General features: G+C 46.3%; 1 protein-coding gene across 1 annotated transcript in view; it reads right to left on the bottom strand.

Annotated features, from left to right (window-relative positions):
- The window catches only part of LOC116946239 (urotensin-2 receptor-like), a 34,241-nt gene extending 15,288 nt beyond the window's left edge, over positions 1–18,953 (bottom strand). The window contains exon 1 of the mRNA XM_032961252.2: positions 18,243–18,953. The gene's annotated coding sequence lies outside the window, so the exon portion shown is untranslated. The remainder of the gene's footprint in view (positions 1–18,242) is intronic.
- Between the last annotated feature and the right edge of the window lie 597 nt (positions 18,954–19,550).

Genomic DNA, 19,550 nt, shown 5'->3' with positions numbered 1-19,550 from the left:
CCGGACTAATTTCCCTGCCCCTGTGACTTGTCCATGGCCATTCTGGTTTCAATGAGCCCACGCTTGTCAATGTTTGTTCCCCCCTACGCGGGGGGTGGAAGCTTGCACACAGACGCGCAGCTCAAGCCAGAAACCGATAAAAGCTCCCAGGAGAGATTGGGATTTTCTGCTCCCATTCAGCCGTGAGGACAAATAATTTGACTCAACGCCCACCCCCCCCCCCAGCTATTAAAGCTTAACCCGGATCATCTAGAGCTTTTCCCAAGGCAATTACTGCCTCGCTGATTAATTATCATGTACTTATAAGCACCGCCGCCTCGGAAGTAAGCGTCACTGAACACTACTTTGTGTACAGACGGTGAAGGGTAAAGGCGCAGCCCGGCCGTGGCTTGCTCACGGCACTGCTGGCAGAAGGGTCTCGACTAGAGGGGGCTTAGGAGAGGACCGCCCCCGCCACAGGTGCGATTCTTCATCTCTGGCCAGGCATCTCAGAAGAGGTGGGAGTGCCCACGTTTTACCCCACCACATGCGAAATGCCGTCCGCCTCATCACCATACTATGGACTGCCAGTTTACACTGCTGGGTTTTTGTTGAAAGTTGCTCGTTTCAATTGCTGAATCGGGGGGGGTGGGGGGGGTTTATATATGCCTCCGCGTGTTGTGCAGCGTTGTGAGATGCAGTTTGCATGAATGAAGCGATCTAAAATTACTTGTTATTGCTTCATTATTATTACTGAGTCAAAAAACGGCCACCTCTGGACTGCAAGCCCCGTGTGTTAACTTACGCAGCATTGCAGTATCCCTGTCTGTACAGTACATCAGTATGTTTCATTAGTGGTACATCACAAATATCAACATCATCAACCACAGACTTGATTTGAAGCTTTCGTGACTGCAGGAATTACTCTTTGGTTTTTTCGGTAAAGTCACGTATAAATAAGAAATAGTAAAATAACATAATAGCGTACGACGTTTCGGTTGCAACCCAAGCAGCCACCATCAGGTACAGAAGAGCTAAATTTACGAGAGAGGGGAAATACATAACCTCAGATGTATATACAGACACCCAAGTAGGGGGGAACTAACACAGATACAACAGGGGACACAGAGAGAAGCATACCAGACAAACAGGGTTTAGCAAAATTTTGGAAACCATATAAAGCAACACAGACGGTCGGTCAAAACACAATGCATAGTCCGGTTGATCACGCTGTGTGTGTGTGCGGTCTGTATTTTGAGTTTCATACTTAACTTGCAATTTAGCAATCTTTGAAATAGCGTAATCAACCATACTATGCGTTAATTGTGTTTTGACCGACCGTCTGTGTTGCTTTATATGGTTTCCAAATGTTGCTAAACCCTGTGTGTCTGATATGCTTCTCTCTCTGTGTCCCCTGTTGTATCTGTGTTAGTTCCCCCTACTTGGGTGTCTGTATATACATCTGAGGTTATGTGTTTCCCCTCTCTCGTAAATTTAGCTCTTCTGTACCTGATGATGGCTGCTTGTGTTGCAACCGAAACGTCGTACGCTATTATGTTATTTTATTATTTCTTATTTATATGTGACTTTACCGAAAAAACCTAAGAGTATCATCAACCACGTTCAATACACTGCTGGAATTAAGCCCCCAACACCCCCCCCCCGCCCCAATCTGCCACCATCACCTCGCACGATCCTGTGACCCACCTCGTATTCATTCATAATATATCTTCTTCTTAATGCACGGTGGATGTAGTGGACCTTCATGAAAGTGATACACCGCCAATCAGCACGTTGATTTGCTTCTGTGTCGTGACTGGGTGTTGTGAGCGGTGTGGGGGGGGGCAGGTTCTAAATGAAGAGCTTCATACATATGTAGTGTTTGACTTTACGCGGACAACTTATGTCTTTCTTCAAACACCGCTGTATTTACATCATTCAACATGACCTCCACACTCCACAGTATCCTGGTCACCACGGCTCGCTCGCCGTGCTCCGCCCGTCTCGCTCACCACCTTTGTCTCCCCCACTATCATTTCACTTGCTTCGCACTCAGCGAGTCTCCGTTCAGCAACTCGCACACAGCCTCTTCGCTCCGCTATCGCTACGCTCCCTCCGCTGCTAACTACTTCGTCTTGTTCTTAGCTCTTTCGGTAAAGTCACGTTGAAGTGAAACAATAAAATATATAAAACAATAAAAATTCTCACGACGTTTCGACCATAACACCAACGGTCGTCATCAGGTGATGATCATCAGGTGATGATGACGACCGTTTGTGTTATGGTCGAAACGTCGTGAGAATTTTTATTGTTTTATATATATTTTATTATTTTATTGTTTCCCTTCAACGTGACTTTACCGAAAGAGCTAATAATATGAAGTACTGCAGTCACGAAAGCTTTAAATCAAAAAATACTTCGTCTTGCTTCAGCTCCGCTAACGCTATTCCAACTCCGTTTCTCACTCTGTCTCCAACTCTGTTCCGAACTCTGTTTCTACTCTGTTTCTAAACTCTGCTTCTACTCCGTTCCTAACTCTGCGTCTTCATCGTCCAGCTCCCAACTCCAACCAACCTCCGTCTCTCTGTGTCTCCCCCAATTTATCCCCATGCTCATTATCGCTAATTAATTGGCCCGCGTGCCTCCGCACGCTTCGCGTCCTCAAACACCTGCCTTTCCCCAGACATCTCGACGCCTCCTCGCCCTTGACAACAGCCACAGCCAATCACCGCCGTTGCTGATCCTCTGTCTTAATTGGCCCAACCGTCACCTCATCATCCCAGCCTTTGCACCTGGCTGTCCTAAGACGACCCACACTGTTGTCGCCTTCTCCACAGGCTGACCCCAGATAAACCCACACTGTCCGTGTGATCATGCATTCGCGCAGTTTCCACAACACACATTCATACTCCACTACACATACTCACGGTATTATTGTTATTGTTATGGGAGATTACGTAATTTATGTAACATTTGGGGCAGATGTTGGTTCTATAATTTATGGGGATGTTTGTGCGTGAGAGAGAGAGAGCGACAGAGGCAGGAATGGATTGAAAGAAACTGAAAATAAAAAAGAGATCCGTGCGTCAATTCTAAGGCGCCGGCATCTCCCCGTGCTGACAAGGAACGGGGCTGGAATCAGTTCCATTGGCCGCCCCGGAGACAGTGGTGGAAATTCCTCGTTCCTTTGGCAGGGGTCGGTCTGATCATAAGCAATACTTATTTTACGGCCCCCAGATGGATGATGATGATGATTATTATGATGATGGGCTCAGCCGACCCCCTTCACCGGGGTCTCACCTGCCAACCTTGAGATGGTGACGTGAGTCTTCTAAACCACTATGCAGGTAACAATACCCCCCCCTTCCCCCCAGAGATTCAATGAATTTCTATTTGGTTAACTTCCTATTCAAAATGTCAATATTCTGTCTCGTTTTTGTAGTCGTTTTATTTATATATTTTTTGTATGTCTATCTTTGCATAGCTTTATCTACTGCAGTAACCAAAATGCTACATTCGCGTAATATTTGCATGGGATTTGCATATAGCGTAAATAACGCTTGCACGAATTATTTTACACGCGTACTGTGGTCATAAGAACCAATTATTATCGAGCAATAGATGCATCATTATATGCCGAGTACCTAATTCTGCGAATATTTAAAAAAAACCTGCTGACCTTTGAATGTGCAGAGGATGCTAGGAATGTTATGGAAGCAACTTGGAAGTTCCGAACTAATTAATATGTTACAGGCACAGTCATGCCTATAATAGGGTTTTTCCACTTTTTTCTGGCAACAAAACTGAAACCTTTTTTACGAGGATTCATGTCTGCATTAACCACAATACCTGCAGTCAGAATACAAACAAAAAAATACTATGATAATATATGCATTGTCCTTGAAACTGATTGGTCCACACAAAGGGACGGCTTTCTTTTGAACCTCGACCCAATTGGTGCTCGACCAGATGACGCCAAAAGACGTACAGTCATGCCTACTAGCAACATTGCCGATAAATTAAAAAAAATAAGAGAGGAGAAAGCCCCATTATACAATCACAGGAAACAATTCAGCACGATGGATGAATCTGCATTTGTTTTCTGTCTCTATATATCTTTCTACTCTTGAGAACTTTTCATTTCGACCTTTGACAATTATATTCTGTACTCTTTGGTTCTTTCGCCTCTTTCAGAATGCTTTGTCAGTTACCTTGATGTGCCTTTCCCATTTGCAATTAATGTGCACTGACTTTATACACTGCACCGTACGAATCATTACTTTATGCCGGTTTGCCTCTGAAATATTGTGGAAAACCCCATGACCTAATTAAATACTCCTTTCAATAAAGCCTACGACCAAATTGCCCAGAATGCATCCAATCTTATCAGCCCTCCGAAGCGAAGCATGATGGAATCTGGTTATTCAATGGATTGGAAATTACCTAGGAAAAAAACAGGTGTTATAGGCATGGGCTATGAATTGAATCCATTTCATCGTTATCCACCTCGTACGCATAGGTTTTTACTCAGGGTAGTCTGGCTTTCTCCCACAAGCACACATACACAACACACATTCATGCAGGAGGATCCTCAGTGAGGATAGCCAGGGTAAATAAATAACTTAATTTTTCAATATTATTGTTTAAGCAGTTGTTATTTTGAAATTACGTACAGCACACACACACACACTGTAAGCGCGCGAGTTCGCTGTGAGCTTGTAAACTCAGCATGTGTTTAAAATCGACTTTATACGGAGAATGTTAAATGGTGGTTTAAAGAAAAAACACTATTCAGGCGAGCTATCTGATGTTCCTGAGGCACAACTCAATGTTATTTTATTCCTTATATTGCTTCATTCAAATCATTGACCCTCGTAGATGGAAGTAGCCACAACAAAACTGCCGCTCATTGTTTTCTTTACATCTGGCATCAGGGTTGAGCATGGCCAGTGCTTGGATGGGCGACCATGCACAGTCGATTGTCAAAAGCAGCAGAGGACTTTACCCGTGTCCCGTCACGCCTACGCTGTCATTCCTATGGTGGGGGCCACGTCTCTGTGCTCGCTGCCTTCACCGGCCTGCGCTGACCAGTGTGGTGGGCTATGCTCTAATAAGTCCCACGACCCGCACGGTATTAAGGAGACCCTCGCCCGGCCAGGGGCTGTACATGTGTAGTGGGTTCCCAGGACACGGAGACGGTAGAGTAGAGGCAGCACTATTTATTGAACAAGGGGTCACACTGGAAGGGGTAGCGGCCCCTTCACCCGTATAAACTCAGGGATAACCCCAGGCTATCTAGCCTAAGCCCTAGGCTCCCGATTCCTCCAGCTATAGGCGCTAGAGGAGGCTATCTGATATGCCCTGGGCAGACACAGATCTCGGCACCCCACCAACCAGACCGGCCCTTAAAAGGACTCCGGCTCTGGGGCTCTGGGGCCGCACCACTGGCTTGCCGTGCCGGCCCTGAAAAGGACAGCGGTCACAGGAGTCCCAGGGTCTATCCTAGCTGGCCTTCCTTCTTCCCTGACTCTTCATTCTTGGCCCCAACACACTGCCCCGAGCTCTCTGGCTCCCCGCCCTTTATACCCATACCCCACTGAGGGTGGAGCCATATCGGATGTGGTTGTAGCCACCAAGGTGTGGTTGTGCCTCACCTTTCCACACCGTGTGTTTCTTTCCCATAACACCCCTACATATGTACGTAGTTGGCGTGTAATGATTCCATTCCCTTGAGATGTATTGAATTATCATGATGTTGAGGCGTGACTAGAATCAAGTATTGATTTGCCATTGTGCTTGCAGTGATGATTATTAAGTCTAGGAATGTACACTAGAATTCCAGAAATCCGTGCTCCAATAATTAATTCGTGAATTCCACAAAATGCTCCGTTCCCCCGTCACCCCAGTTAATGGAAATTCCCACGATATGTGGGGGTGAAGATCTCGATATCTGAGAACTCTCCACGGATTTTCAGATCTCTTCCGGGAGTGGATAAAAACTCCTAAAATCCACGAAAAACAACCGCATTTTCGTCACGGTTAAATCCACGAAAAACAACCGCATTCTCGTCACGGATAAATCCACGAAAAACAACCGCATTCTCGTCACGGATATTTGTAGATATTTTAATGGAGTGCTGCAAAATTTCAGGGTCCAGGGGAGGGACGTTCCACCACATCACTGCGGCTGTTTTGTTTTCCACGACACATTAAATAGAAAATAATCAATTCCCGCTTGCAACATTTCATGCACTTATCGCGAATGTAAGAATCATGTGTTGTTCATATCTAACACTGAGCCTGTGCTAACTCAGGGGCCGTGGCGATATTGACGCTTTGTTAATGATGCTCAGTCACAGCCTGGTGATTTGCAGGCGCTCCGTCACAGCCCCCTCTCGTGACGTCACAGCACGGTGGTCCCCATCACCTTCGCATCTTGAGGCGTGACCCCTGCGACCCCAGCCATCTCGCGTCACGTGGTGCTCAGCGGCAGCCGCTGCGTGTTCGCCTGCGGAGCTTAGCACGAGGAGGGGGATTTGAAATCCGTAATGGGGGGAGCTTTGTACTCCGGCCACGAGCCACGTTCGGAGAGAGGAATCGATGGGATTTTTTTTGTTTTATTGACACGGCCAAATTTTATCCGCTGCATCAGCGTAGCTCGATGTGGTTTTGATGATGTAATAAAATGCAGTGGCACCCAATAGGTTTTTTTTTTCAGTTAACCTACTGAGAGATACAGACGTGCGGCACGTCGATTATCGCAAACCAACAGCAGTAACGCAGCCGTCTTCCTCCGCAATGTAATAGATATTAAAGAAGCCAGAACGACAACGAAAAATTAGCGTCCGACAATATCGATCGTTCAGTATTCGTTGGCAAATCAGCGTGAGAGAGCTCACCGCTCCTCTGAAGCTCAAGTGCGACACGCGCAGAGATCGCATCGCGAAACGGTGTCGGGGATAAAGATGCTCAATCTTGGGCGTCTACTCACAGATTTCCTATGGTACGAAACGCAGCCAGCATAAATGTTGAATGCGTAGGCACGTTGGCACGGTCACGTCCGCACACAATACGGCACTGATCGTGTCATTGTGTGTCTGCAATTTGGGATCAAATGCTCTCTTATGGGGCGAGACATACGGTGTAGGATACGGTCGAGGTTTTCTTACCCATAGAACGAGCAATGGGGTGGAACTTGTCCCCTATTGGTGGCCCCTGAGCCAGTCGAGAATATTCCACATTCCTATGAAAGGGCCCATCTTCACCACGGGATGAGCACTTTTCAGGTCTAAGCGGTATAAACAGTTATTTTTTTTACCCTGGAGGGATGGTAGCCCAGGGCCTAATAAAACAACATCCACCACACACGAACTTGAAGCTGTGAGAAAAAACATTTATGCCATCAAGCTTTGAAAACTAAGGAATGCTTTGTTGCGTAAAACACCGAGGGGAAATTAAAATGAGAAGGCTCGCTTTTGGGGCTTTGCAAGCACGGTTTTGAAGAACCAGATTATGCCCATGCTTGTAGGCATATTTAAGTAGTCTCTGTAGTAGGCTGAGTTGACCTCAAACTGGGATTGAACTCATGTTTTTCATATAGTAAAACAAGTACTCATACCACAATGCCATTCATTTGGGGAATTTTCTGAGGTCTCCCTTGCAAAGCAGATGCATATTTAAATGCTATAATTTGCACGGGCATTAACAATGGGAGGCACACACGTCAGGTTCAGGTACCAGTTGCCAATGGTGGTGGTGTATAATTCCTCATGGTCATGAATTGAGTACGAATCATTGGGATCGTTGAGCAGTGTGCTAGCCATTAAAACACCCGCTCAACCGCAAAACAAAAGGCAACAAGCCACCATTTCGCCTTATAGACCGCAGAAGCAAGTGCTGTAGGCAAGCTCATATTATCGCTGTCACAGCTCAGTCAGAAGTGGATGGGTCAGCACCACGCTTGGCAGCATTTATGTATTTCGTGCTGATGTTGACATCATACGAGATACTCATTTAATGCTGAGTTGGAACTAGAAGAAGCCCAGTACAGTTCCAAATACCACGTACCACTGATGTGTGATTGTAGATCAACTTAGGTCGCTAGGATTGTATTTACTATGCTAACCACAGACACATCTGATTCTTATAGATGATTGTGACAGACTGAATGACAGATGTAAATTCTCGCTTTAAAAACCTGACATTTTGCTCATATATGATTATGTCTATGCTAATGTCTAGAAAAATCCATCAACTAAAACATACTAATCTGGTCAACCAACATGTACTGCCAGAAGGTCTATTAGATTCACACGTGTGGCAGGGTCAGCTAAAGTTATACGTTGCCTGAAATATCTTGTTTTACACTTACAAAATATATCTTCGCCGTCATCTTTGTGCCAAGAAGTTTACTTTCTTCGGCATGTGACGCTGACGCCATTTGGAAGCATGCAAAACCTATTACCAGTCCCGAAGTTTAATAATTTTAGTGGTGTGATCCCCTGTGTCTCTCCCAGTCTCCGTGTCTCTGCTGCTGGAGTTATTCGATGTTTATGTGGTTACATAGAATTGGTCATGTAGCAGCATAGCTGCTGGCGGGGAAGGGGATCTGCAGCTTACGGCAGCCCTGACGACAGCAGGCCACGTGATACACCAGAGAGGGATCTCGGTGAAAGGTCACGGTAAGGGACGCACGAGGAACCCGCGGGTAGGTTCTAGAAAGGGGGCGTGGCCGGGGGGCGGAGCCAGGCCACGCTGACAGTAAAAGAGGGGCTCCTGGAGGGGACCTCGAGGCTGTCGTGTGGAGTGGGGGGATCCCCGTCGTGCTGCTGCTGTTGCTTGAGACTTCGCCGTTCTTCTTTAGCCGTCTTCGTCTTCACCATCTCGGCGTCGCCAGTCAGGCAGTCTACCAACTGTCCTGACTGGGAACCGTAGTCGGCTATAGACGGATTATTTGGAAGTGTTAACCCGTTGGTGCGTGTTAATTAACAGAGTGCCTCCAACTCTTAGTGTCCCCCATCCAGTCACTACATTTGTATAAAAAAGGGAAGGCGCCCTAATGTGTGCGCCAAGCAAGCATGAAGACACAACAATAATTAAGTAACAATAACGATAACAGAGTCATTATTTATTGAGGGAAGCCTCGCCGAGACCCACAATTCTTACAGCCGGATCCTGCTATGGTTATTCGGTGGGGTGTATAACAACGCGTGTGTGTGTCAACCCGCTCGGTTTAACATTCCGCCATTCGTCCATGGAGGCCATGGGCGAATTGGCGGAATAATCGCCATTTAGGCACACAGATTTCGTTCACTCTCAAAGAGCGAATTTTTCCGAGGTGCAGGGAAAAAAAACAGCCTAGAAGGGAAGGCAGCCAGAACCGGTGCCAACAATGGCCCGAGCTCTGGTGACCCTAACTTGGTTGTGATTGGTCAATTCCATTCACTCGTGTGGGCGGAAATTGACCCTCAAAGCAACCATAAATCGGTGCTTATTTGAGTAACCCCAGAGGGATGATTATTCGAGTCGACTCTTGATCGGCAAATTGAACTCCTGACCTTCTAATAATTATTTGAGTGCTCTAACCGCAGCTCCACCTGGGAGAAAAATGTATTGCAGCATTTTTATTTATTTTAAGATGTTGTCATTTTGTACAGTACAAATAAACTGGAATACCCAAAATAGAAACCACGCAGCATGGAAGGATAACACAAACATCTCACGCAGGTAAGTGTTCTATTGGCCGCTGTGACATATGGATGAGAAACATGGGCACAGACAATCAAGTGGAACAAATGAAGAGTGCGCAAAGAGGCATTCTTGGAATTACACTGGGAGAGAGGCAGGAGAACAACACATAGATTAGAGAACAAACGCAAGTTAAATACATCATATTAACTTATCAATCGGGGGCTGGGGCACGACACATCGCTGTAAGCGACGGTGGCTGCTGGTCAAGACGAACGATGGAGTGGCAGCCAAAGGAGCACACTCGCTGGCGCGGATGTCCACCACAGACATTGAGCGATGGCATCCGCTCTTGTGCAGGAGCCAGACGGATTGTTGCATCGTGGGATCGCGAGAGATGATGTTTGAATCGGTACTTCCTGCTACAGGCACCACCTCGATTTGCTATAGGCGATTAGCGCGGTTGGCTACGTACGGTGCGAAAGTAGTTCAACAAACACTTCCAAGCGTGGCACTGCTGGATTATTTGCAGGAGCCAGACCAGCCGAGATGCTGCGGGTCAAAACTGTGGGCGGAGCGGTGTACGATTGGGATGGGCGATGTGTTTTTTTTATTTATGATTGAAACAATGGAGAGAGTGCTGGTGGGAGCATTAACACTGGTCTGATGTTCACTCCCAAACCCCCATTTGTCTTCACATTCGCCGAATAATAACAACAACACAGTAATGCATCGTTAATGTTATCTCCAGCAACCGCCGCTCTTTTCCCAGCAAAATTGATTGATGATTTACGTCCTATATTTAATCAGGTGGGAGCCCATTGACATATCATCATCTCTGATGGTAACTGAGGCCTGCATGTAAAGAATACAAATACATTCTAAAGTCCATTTCCCCGCAATTGTTGTTGTTGTTCTTACACAGTTCGCCTATGGGCCCCGCGGACCGATGTTTTAACAGCATCATCCAGTTTCAACCCACCGGGTCTCATCAGCAGAAGCAGATCTGTTCAACAAATCGTGATGTATCGTGAGATATTGTGAGCAAGGGCCATCGTTCGCTTACGTTCCTGGGCGCAAAGCAGAAACAAATGAGTACATTTGCGTTGCTGCGGACGATCGTGGATAAAATAATAACAAAAAAAACAATAACCGACAACAGTCCACGGGTGTGAGTGTTTAGTCTTCTATTTTTTTTAATTTATTCAGCACGGTTAGCTACGTGCGGTGCGAAGTTCGACATACATATTCATTGAGGATGACTACACTAAATGTTTAGATTGAAGAAATGTTTGTTTTACTCATCGAGGATTTAGTACAGAGTTCCTGATTTGGAGATATGACAACTGAATAATAATGGTCAGCTCTCGCAAATTATGTAAATGAGTGAAGCTTTTACATAAATTTCAAAGCAGACGAGACTCTGATTGCTGCTGCTGATGATGTTGATGATGATGCTGATGATGCTGATGATGCTGATGATGATGCTGATGATGATACCAAGGTTGGTGGTTTGTGCCTGAAATTCAGCAATCTTTAGGCAAGGGGTTTGTGAATTGAGCAGAGGCGTCTGTGGTATGACACTCCCACGTCTGTGGTATGACACTCCCACGTCTGTGGTATGACACTCCCACGTCTGTGGTGTGACACTCCCACGTCTGTGGTATGACACTCCCACGTTGATGACCATATTTTGATATTGTACTTGACTACTTTTTCTACAACTTTTCCTGTTTCTCCCAAATTAAATAAAAAAAACTTGTTTAAACCCAGCCAAACAAACCAAAGTGGCATTCTTCTCAAAATAAGTATTCAGCCTCGCTGATTCTTTACCGGTTTTAAAAAAAAAAACATGAATATTGAAATGAATGACCAGCAGTCAAAGCGCCCTCTACAAGCAAATTGGCTCCTTGGTCATGAACACGCCGACCAGTAGGTTATAACCCAGCTGGTCATACACAATATTTAAAGTATTAATCACTGTGCGTGTTGACTCAGCCTGCAATGTGTACCTGCGGTGCAGTGTGTGTGTGTAGTGAACCTCAGCATGCAGTGGTGGCCACACCACCCGCTTTAGTGGCGGTCGACCCATCCCCAGGTGCTCGCACACAGCCCTTCCCACTGCTGCCCACGAGGCCAAGTTTAAAACAGGAGATCGTTGTGCGCGTGCGTGTGTGTGCGTTTTAACCGCCCGTGTGTTTAAGCGCGTTTAACTGTGGGGAGTGGTAGTGCAGCGGTTAGCGCGCTGCGCTACGAACCCGGCGACCCAAGTTCGATTCCCGCTCTACGGCCAACAACAGTGACGATTATCGCAACCGGTCCTGGGCCTCTCCTAGGTCGACTCAGCCTCAAATTAGTACCTACTGCGGTGTGTAGACATCGCTACTGGGGAGACAAAGACGATCGGGCAGTAGTGCTGGCCACCCACCCCCTCGTGTGTCGTGCCGGCCTTCATAGGTGCTCGCTAACATCACTTGCCCCAACAGTCTGTTGAGGCTATATGGGGGATCTTTGTATTTTGTTTCACTGTGGGGAGCGGTAGTGCAACGGTTAGCGCGCCGGCGCTACCAACCCTGTAGCCCAGAGTTCAAATCCCACTCACGGCCACTAATAAACACCAGTGACGATTATTATCCGAAGCGATTCTAGGCGTCCCTTAGGTCGACTCCACCTCAAATGAGTACCTGGTGCGATGTGAAAAACATTGCCACTAAGGTGGCAAAGGCGGCCCAGTCGTGGTTGTTGGTTACCGGATCTGTGTGGGTGATGCCAGACATCGCAGGTGCTACTCGCTAACAGCAATTTCCCCCAACAATCTATTTAGGCTGTACAGGGGATCTTTGTCTTGAACTGGAGGAGAGCGGCGCTGGAGTGGTTCGCACTGAATTTTTAAATCCCGACTACTTGAGTTTGATCACCGGACATGGGTAACATCAGTGATAAGTGAATTGGTCCTGGGTCTCCCCGAGGTATACTCGTTCTCAAAATGAGTAGCTGGTGTGGTGTGTACACATTCGCACTGGTGAGACAAAGGCGGCCAGGCGTGGTGTTGTCCACACAACCCCCTTTTGCGTTGTTCTGGGCTTAATAGGTGCTCACTAACAGCACTTGCCCTGAATATCTGTTAAAGGTTACATTTAAATCAATTATCAAGTCCACGATGAAGACATGATATGTATTTCAATGTCAAGTATGGCCACACAACCCCCACGACTGACACAACATGGGGAGATGCATTCAGCAGTGGATTAACCAAGGACTGTGAATTATTATTTTAATTACGCTGTGCACTGTTCTAATTACTTCGGCCTATAACAATGTGGCTATTTTTGTGCTGCATCTGGGCTCATAGGACTTGGTTAAAATCGTCCAAACTGGCAAACTCGATGCATTCCCCTACCAGGTATAATGTAGAAAAAAACAAATGCATTAATCAGTAACACTGCCTCAAAAGAAAAAAAATATATATGAAAAATAGGCGATTTTATTAGCAGTGGACCTTCTTCATGGCACATAATTTGAGAGACCAGATATATAGAATAAATAAGGGTTGAAGGCTGAACTTAACACAATGATGGGGTCTGATGAGAAATATATTTAAAAGCACACTCGAAAGTTAGACCGCTTCCTGTGCAATGCAAAAACATTTGCTGACTCAATGTTTCCCAGTTTAAACGAATGCTGCTAAAATCGGTCCAAAGCCCTATGGAATGAAATGATATATTGTTCTCGAAATGCAACAGACTGATGTGTATCTATTAATTTATTATTTTAGTGCTCACATTTGTCAATCTCATTTCTCCAGCCATCTATATACTTTAAAATAAGCTTACGGACATAAACACACTGTCTACAGAGACTTATAATCAGAGTCCGTTTATACCATGTGGAATGCGCTTCAATAACTTATATAACAAGCACTGCGTTTGGTAAACGCCTTCTAAATGTCCCATCATCGTTACATAAAATGTATTTACGTAAAAAAATCCAAGTGAAAGCCCCATTAAGACTTATACAAGTCGAGGTCAAGATGATGATGATCTTAACATAAAGCCAAACTCAAACACATTCGTCGATACCACTGTGACCTTCAACAGAAAAAGTAGATAATTATGGCCATATAGGTGGAATTGGCCTTTCTCTGTATGCTGTGAAGAAGGGCCATTGCATAAAACGTTGCCTATTATACACGCTTTATCCTTGAGGCCACGGTGGTATTAATGACGAATGTCAGTTTGACATGTAGACTTTCGCGACCAATATCATCCATAACCCAAAAAACCTGTATGATGAATGACGAATGTGTTGCGTTTTTTGTGCTGTGCGCACGCACCACTGCTAAGGCAGCAGCAGCATCACCTAATAATTTTATAGCAGCAAAATAAAAAATACCACACTTGGACCCAATGCTTGACTGAAAGCTACTCATCATTCATCAGCTCGTCATTCACTTTTGCCAGGAATACCTCACTGAGTCTCAAGCCTATTTTCAAGAGGTACCTGCTGGGGGATGGTAGTTAGCTTTTTTTTATTCTATATGTTTTTATTGTTATTCATTGGACCCAGAATACAAAGTAGATTGATTTCGAAGACGGGGGAAAACAGCAAATAACGTGGAACAAGCCCGGAGCGATACACCCTCAAAATTATGGACCTACTGGGGGCGTCTGGGTTAATTGATACGAACATTTACTTGTGTGCTACACTACACGAGTCACTGGCAGTGGGAGTGCCACACTCCATGGGAGGCGGGCTACGCAATTCACTGATGAAATGTAATGGTATATATTTTTTTCCAAGCTAATATAATTACAGCGAATCAAGGAGACTCACTCCAAAATTATACTTTTGGGCGAGCCTACTCTATCAGCCTTCGTGTTTGGGGCAAGGCCGTAATTAGAATATATATTGGGGGGGGGGGACACATACCCCCCCCCATATTAAAATATGCTCAAAATGCCCCCCACTCCAATATATTGCTATAAAATAGATTTCTGTTTATATAATTGTGGTTATGGTTGTATTTTATTAATCCCTAATCTCTGCCGTTACATACAATGAAACAAGGAAAGGTAAAAAAGAAAAAAACAGAGCAATGTAATACAATACACTACTAGACATTATGTTAAACAAAAAATCCATTCTATGTGTTAGTGATTTTTTTAAATATTTTAGTTAGGAAATTCGTTTTCAAATTTAGATTGATTTATTTTTCTGGGGCGCGACCTCCAGACCCCCTTTAAGATTTGGTCTCCCCCCCCCCCCCCCAATGTTTACTCCACGGTTACGGCCTTGGTTTGGGGACCCAAATTATAAACAAATAAATGGTTTTAAAATTTTTTTATTATAATCATAGATTATTATATTTCTGCCCAACTTCAGTTCTCTAGCCATTAATTGACAGCATCCCCTCACAATCATCTATGTGTATATTGCGTTTGTAAGATAAGTGGAGTTCTTGAAAGTCAAAGTGGGGGGCTTCTCGTGACCCAATTGCTGTACTATTCATTAACCCCCCACCTCACCCTGCGCAGGAGCTGTCTGCAAACAATTACGCCGTCCATAATAGAGGGGGTTTTTGGGGGGGGTTAGATCGTGTAAATATATAAATGTTGTGTCGTTTAAACCCGCCACCACCCGACACAGCCAACTAGTAAGGGTTGTCACGTGAACAGAACGTGGCCAATTCGTCACTAGTACAGCAACGCCGGTGTGTTGGGGAGCCGAGCCACAACATTTACAATCCGAGTACGACGTTTCGCCAGTAATTACAACTAGCTTCATCAGGCGACAGCCAGATTTGTGGTGGAAGTCCACCTGTTTTGTTCCTCATATAGAGGCGTAGATGCGGTGACCACGCTTCTGCGCTCTTGCACAAAGTGGGGGAGGGCGGGATTAATGAGTCAACTTACATTATGCATGCGCATTGAGCGAACCCTTTGAGCGCCACCGTCACGCGATCCACCAACCGCCCTATCCACGTGGTAGTCATCATTCCGAATCCCAATCGTCACCAGGTCACTGGCGGCCAGTCGCCAATCTTTTACTGCTCCCCACCAAGGCCTCCTGTGTCCGCGGGCTTTGCTTGTTGATTCCACCCACACATGTCGAGGGCTCGGTCTACCAGACCGTTTCGTCGCATCCACACACTGTGTGCAACCACCACACTTGCAAGGTCACACCACTTCTCTTTGTGCTTCTGTTCCCAACCTCTTATTAACTGTGTTCAATTCAGGAAGGGTACGATGTTAACTCTCGCCTGTCACAGCTTCGACAGTGCTGTTTGTTGCTGGCCGCTTGGGCGTTCGGGGACGCTTTTGGGGCTGTGCTCAGCAACTGTGACTAACAACAACCCGGCGAATTAAATGATGTATATTGATTCCTCATCGGAATTTCATTACACGCAGACGAACCTCGCTCGTAAGAGCCGGCCTCCTTCACCAAGGGCATAAGCGGTCGACGATTTCAGTGACGCTTTAGAAATCCCCTGCAGCTCAACCCGACCTTCGTTAAGTGTGACGGTTGCAATGTGGGGTAGTATTTTTGTGTTAGTTTGTTTCTCGCCGGGCTGTAGCGGCTATGCACATGGCCTATAATCTAGCACTGTGTAAACGAGCGGCCGTTCGTCGATCGCACACACGTTGTGAAACTCCCTTCCCACGGGCGTCGAGGTTCCAGCGCCCTGGCACGCCAGGAGATGGCAGTACAGCAAGTGGACTAATCGCCATCTGTTTCCATCTGTACGGGAATGGAGAGTTGCCTCTCTCGTAGACGTGGGGTTTCCACCGGGTGATACGGTTAACTCCCACTTTTATAAACGCTCAAAAATAAAATAAAAATCCAATGTTTGCAAGAAACCTCGCGAAAGAAAAAAAACTGTCCTCTGACTCGATGTGACTTCCGTGGGTAAATAAGTCCATGAGTATACACGTATTATTATCGCAGCTCAGCTGGGTGGAAATAATGAATGTGGCTTCCTGATAAAATCACGAAGCTATGTCTGTGATTGTCATTAAGAAATGCATTCAACGTGACTGCAATCGTAATGCAGCTGAAATAACCTTAAATCGTTATTTTTTTATATTGTATGACCCTGTATAAGGTAACCTGTATTGCCTGGTATAGTCATAATTAGACAATACTAATATTGTTGCTATTGTGAAGCGATAATAGAAACGTGTTTAAACGTACTTGCACTTATAAAACGAGTATAATATCAAATAAAACATGTTTAAGTGACCTGTTAAGACCATGTGAATTACTTGTATGCAAATATATCAAGGGGCATTGCCCGAAACGTCACATATTCCCTTTTTAAGGCACTGTTATTGACGAAACGTGTTGCGTTATTTGTGTTGTTGCGAATGTATGCGAGTGGGTGTGAATGTTCGTGAGTGAATATGAATAAGTAATTGAATTAAATATGCTGTATATATTGAATGTGAGTTAGTTGGTACATGTGAGTTGGTGAGTTAGTGTGCGTTGTTGAGTGAATGCGAGTTGCTGAGTGCATGGTACATGTGAGTAAAATGTAAAATGCACATGAGTGGGTACGATTGTGTTCATAAGTAGATGTGAATGATTGGATTATCGGGAGGGTGCTTTCATTTCAGAGTATAGGAGTACGTCAATTAGTTGTGGTTTAATTGCGAAATTTGGTGACTATGTTCGCGCGTGGTGTTAATGCGTGCCTGAGAGAGATGGGGAGGGAAGGACTCACTGAGAGCGAGGCATTGGGTCCTTGCGTAATGAGCAAGAGGGTGGACGTGTGATCGATTGGGTAGTGAATACGATGAAGGTAGCCAACGAGCGAGTGACTTTGTAAGCGAGACAGCGAGTGGACGAGCGAATTCTGAAATGAGCGAGCGGACGAGTGATAAGGAACATTTAATGAGTGAAGAACTGACGGCTTGGGCGAACGATCGAGTGACTGAGCGAGTGATCAATGTGAGTGTGTGATCAACTGAGTGAACGAATAACCAAGTGAGTTCATATGAAGAGAATCAACGAGTGAGAATGCGAGTGAACTAACGATAAGTTAGTGATTGACCAGGTGAGTGAGTGAGTTATCGGACGAGTGTGATGAGATGCGTCAATGATCGGACTAATGGGTGATCAGGTGAGCGACAGAGTGACCAGATGGGATAACATTACCATATGAATGACTGATCATGTGAATGATCATGTGAGGCGGTGACCAGGTGAGTGCATGATCAATTAATTGAGTGAGTGATCAAATAAGTGACCAAGTGTCTCAGATAAGTGAGTGACATCAAATGGGTGAGCACGTGAGTAATCAAGTGATCAGGCGAGTGAGTGAGATTTTAAGGGAGATCGGGTGGGTCAGTGAGTGAGCAAATGAAGTGAGTTACCATGTGAGCGAGCCTTTCGCGTGCGCGAGAAACCGCGTTGAATGTCCACATGAGTGGATGAGCGAGTTAAGCAAGTGAGTGTCTCATACCTGACCTGAGCGAGCGAGCAATCAGGCGCGCGTGAGTGACCGAGTGAGTTAAATGTCCCGTGTGAGTGACACGTCCCAGGTGAGTGAACGCGCGCCCGCACTGAACTGCCGTTACCTCTCGCGTCGGCCTCGCTGTGTGAGCCCTCTGCAGAGACGGCACGCACACGAACAGATGCTGCCGGGGAAGGAGGTGCTGATGTGTGGACGGCGCGGTGAGGGAACGAGGAACGAGTGGGGGGAGGGGGGGGGGTCTGTGTAGGGGTGCCGTGGGGTAGAGATGAAGAGGGTGGGGAGATGTGTGCGGGGGGGGGGGAGACGTGGACTAGACCGAGTTGGTGGAATGGGGGTGGAGGTTTGGAGCTGTAGGGAGGAGTGTCCCTGGCGAGGTCCATCCTAGCCTCTATTTACGGGATGTGCGGCACCGCGCGCGCGTGTCGCGTGTGTGCGCGTGCGCGTCTGCGTGTGCGCGTGCCTGTGCCAATTTGTACACGTGTGCGTACACTCACTAATGTGCATATGTAACAACAATGCTTTTGTCCGTGCGTGTATGTACGTATATGGGAGTGTGGCTCCTCGTGTACATGTGTACATGCGTGTGACAATTCAGCGCAGTGGTTAGCGCACTGCGCTACGAGCTCAGCCGGTAGAGTTCAATTCCTGGTCTCCCCTAGGTCGACTTGGCCTTAAAACGAATACCCGGTGCGGGGATACAAAGGCGGCCGGGCGTGGTGCTGGTCACCCACCCCATCGTGTGCCGTGCGGGCCTTCATAGGTGCCCGTTAACAGCACTCACACCAGAAAGTCTGTTAAGGCTACACGGGGGGTCCTTGTCTTGTACGTGTGTATACTATTTATTTGAAGTGCTAATCGAGAGGAAGTCTCTGAGTTTGTAAGAGTGTTTGTGTGTCTGTGTACACTGATCACCGCACTGCACTGGGCCCCCGACTTCGATTCCCGCTCACGAGCAATGAGTGACGAATGTCTGAAACCGTTCTTGGACCTCTCCACGGTCGACTCAGCCTTACGCGGGTGCCCGGTGGGCTCCGTCAACATCGATACAGGGGAGACAAAGGCGACCGGGCGTGGTTTTGGCCACACCGCCCCTTGTAGATGCGCCGTGCGAATCCTTCACAGGTGCTCGGTGCGAGCACTTTACCCAACACTCGGGAATCTGTGGCTTTGTGTGCGTGGCAGTACATGTCCGTATGTGGTGTGTTAATATTTGTAGTTTTAAATCAACGCGTGTTTACTGGTTACACGTGTTTGGTGGCACGATGTTTGTAGGAATGTGAATCTGCGTGTGTATGCAAATGTATGGTACGTATGCTGAACTTCTTTCGCACCGTACGTTGGCAATCGCGCTAATCGGCGGTGCGGCTGGCCGTGCTTTGTAAGTACCTGTGTGATTCTGTGCAGATGTGTA

Source organism: Petromyzon marinus, chromosome 26 (assembly GCF_048934315.1).
Source record: "Petromyzon marinus isolate PM22_M1 ecotype Great Lakes invasive population chromosome 26, UKy_Petmar_22M1.pri1.0, whole genome shotgun sequence".
NCBI classification, from domain to species: domain Eukaryota; kingdom Metazoa; phylum Chordata; class Hyperoartia; order Petromyzontiformes; family Petromyzontidae; genus Petromyzon; species Petromyzon marinus.
The sequence above is the reverse complement of the archived record's forward strand: the minus strand, read 5'-3'. Positions and strand labels throughout refer to the sequence as shown.